Source organism: Panthera tigris, chromosome B1 (assembly GCF_018350195.1).
Source record: "Panthera tigris isolate Pti1 chromosome B1, P.tigris_Pti1_mat1.1, whole genome shotgun sequence".
Classification (NCBI taxonomy): Eukaryota; Metazoa; Chordata; class Mammalia; order Carnivora; family Felidae; genus Panthera; species Panthera tigris.
This window is the reverse complement of record NC_056663.1, coordinates 86,044,711-86,048,044: the sequence shown is the minus strand read 5'-3', so window position 1 is coordinate 86,048,044 and position 3,334 is coordinate 86,044,711.

The following is a 3,334-nucleotide window of genomic DNA, read 5'->3' as shown; positions in this document are numbered from 1 at the left end:
TGACAGACCCCAGCCAGGCCCTAAAGGAAAGTAACCTTGCAATAAACAATTCACTTTTGCTTAGTACAATTTTCTTGTTCCACTCCTTTCTGCCCATAGTGGTCTTTCATTTCGTACAACTCCTTGGAGCTCCTTCCTGTCTGCTAGATTGGATGCTGCCTGACACATCAATTGTTGAATAAAGCCAATAAGGTCTCTAAAATGTACTCAGTTGAGTTTTGTTTTTTAACACTATATATGTGGGGTTCTTTAATTTAAAATAAAAAAAAAATTTAATGTTTATTTCCTTTTAAGAGAGCGAGAGAGTACATGTGGAGGAGGGACAGAGACAGAGGGACACACAGAATCCGAAGCAGGCTACAGACTCTGAGCTGTCAGCACAGAGCCTGACACGGGAATTGAACTCACGAATGACAAGATCATGACCTGAGCCAAAGTCGGACGCTCAACCGACTGAGCCACCCAGGTGCCTCTATGTGTGTTTTTTGGAACTCTACTTTGAACTGGCTCCCTTATTAATGAATTCAATAAAATCTTTGATGTGTTTTCATTTATATTTGTATGAGAGGCATGATTTTTACCTTTTAAGATCTATCTTTTCACATTAGGTACATAATATGTGTAGTACTTTTCTAGACGCTGATGGGAGGGTGAAAATTTTCTGTCTCCGCAATGGACTTTCTGGCTGGAATCAAATTGACATGAGACAGAGTAACAGGAGAAATCAAATTTAATAGTGCACATAATCGAATTTAATAGTGCACATACGAGGAACCCACATAGACATGGAAATTCCAAAGACAGGCAGAATGAGGTATACATGTCATTCTGAACTAAAAAGAAGAGGGTAGAGGCCTGGGACTTCAATGGGAAGCAATGCATCTCACAGGAAGATGAAAAAGAGTGGTAAACAAATGTTTGCTGGGCCATACAGAAACAATGGGACACAGAAGACTTTTTAAAAAAAATTTTTTTTTAACATTTATTCATTTTTGAGAGACAGAGAGAGACAGAACATGAGTGGGGAAGGGGCAGAGAGAGGAGGAGACACAGAATCCAAAGCAGGCTCCAGGCTCTGAGCTGTCAGCACAGAGCTCGACGCAGGGCCTGAACTCACGAACTGCGAGATCATGACCTGAGCCAAAGTCAGACACTCAACTGACTGAGCCACCCAGGCACCCCCAAAAGACTTTGATCTAACAGGACTTGCTAGCTCATCTGTGTCTTCCACACCTAGTTCATATCGTACTATAGTTATCTATGAAGATAACTCTCTTCCCGGAGTAGGTTCTCGATCTAAATTATTTTTAGGCAGTTGGCCGGGGGGGGGGGGGGGGGGGGGGGGGAGGGGGTGAGGCAAAGAGCTTTCCCTGAATCTGCTGGGTTTGATTGTTTTTTAATTCAAAATAATCTTCATGCCAAAGTGGCCCATCTTGGGGTGGCCTGCCCTCGGCTCCCTACATAAAGTGCTTTGTGTGTTTATTTAACAAACAGAACACATTTTCGAATGCCTGTGCCGTATTAAGTGCTTTGTAAATGTTAACTAATTCAATCCTCATAAGGGCCCTATATCACTTACGTGTCCCTTCAGCCCTTATCAGCCCATCTTATCTAACTGAGGCTCATAATCGTGGTCAAGGTTGTATTATCACTAAGTACCAGGGCTGGGAGTCCAGGTGCAGACCTGTGTGAGGCTGGAACACACTGGTCTTTGGCACTAGGGCTCCCTTGAAGTGAGCCCGAGGGGTGGGGTGGGTGTGGGGGGGCTGGGGGTGGGGGGGTGTGTGTAAGGAAAGGATCCCAACTTTATTTTGTGGCAAGCTGTGAGAAATAAGCCCGCTGACCCAATCAAAGGAGGGTCGTGGAGACTCAGAGCACAGAAAAGCAAGGCTTTAACCAACGTTCTTGCAAGAGCTTCTGTGGCAGTGACAGCAGGCAATTTATCTCCTAGTGTGAAGTCCCTCCCCTGATTCCTCATTGGCTGAGTACTACAGAGGTTACAGCCTTACCTGGAAGCTGCCTATGCCCATGTAAGCAAAAAGTACCTTCCTCGAGGTAGAGACTTCAGTTCTCTGGTGCATGCTCATTGCAAAGCCCTGGAAAAATAAGCCTGGGAAATGGAGAGTGGAATAAGAACCTGAAAGTGAAGTATCTAAGGGTTTGGGACTCCACTGTGTGCGTGTTGGGGGTTTGTACACAGTTCCAATAGGTTTACTGTTAACTATACAGCACGGCTTTTATCTGGTATTTCTGAAAATGAATCCTCTCACTTCTCACTGAAACTGCACCTTTTAAAAAAAATGTTTATTTTTGAGAGAGAGACAGAGACAGAGAGAAAGAGCATCCGTGAGTGAGCAGGGGAGGGGCAGAGAGAGAGGGAGAGGGAGAGAGAGAATCCGAAGCAGTCTCTAAGCTGTCAGCACAGAGCCCGGAGTGGGGCTCGAACCCACTAACTGTGAGATCATGACCTGAGCAGAAGTCAGATGCTTAACCGACTGAGGAGCCCCTGAAGCTGCATCTTTAAGGGGCAAAAGGGTTGTGTTGACAGCATGGAGGGGCTATGATAATGGGTTCTGCAGAGAAGCCTTCAGCCATGGAGGGACCCGCACTCTACCTGGGTGGTGTGGGGCATTGCTCTGACTGACGTGATGACCATTGTGCTGTGTTTCTGATAGAAGTCAGCTTAAAACTTGCCCCACTTCTTCTGCCAAGGGCCCTTTTCTGCCAAGGGCCCTCTTCCTCCTCAGAAGGAGGAACTTAGTTTATTCTTTTTTTAAATTTATGGTCACCATGCCCGTGGAAGAGTCAAGGTGATCGTGGGAGGCAGCATGATAACAGGGGGTAGGGCAACACTTGGAATCTGCTGGACTTGGGTACAAATCCAAGTTCTGTCCTTTATTGGGGAATAAGATTAGAATCCATTTAAATGAACATTACATCTCAGTGGGATTAAGTAAATGCTCCCATCTCTTTTCCTGCAGGCTGTGAACAAGATCTCAGCAAGGCCTTGGAGCTGGGCAAAGAGACTCAAGGGTCCAGAGTCTGGAAGGGTCCAGAGTTGGAAAAGGGGCAGGGGAAATTGTTTTCCAACTGGCTGAGAAGATGGGTCTGTCTTCAGGTGCAGCTGCTGGAGGGCTAGTCCCTCGGGCTGAGCCGCAGCCCCCACACTGCACGGGAGGAGACAGACTTAGAGCCAGCTCGGAGGCTGCTCCCCTGCCAGATAAAGATCTGTGACTGGCAGCTCCAGATCGACCCGGCCTTCCCGATTCCTGTTCCAGGGCAAAGGTCACTCAGCCATTTGAATCGTCCTTTTTTTTTTTTTCTTCCTCTCCAG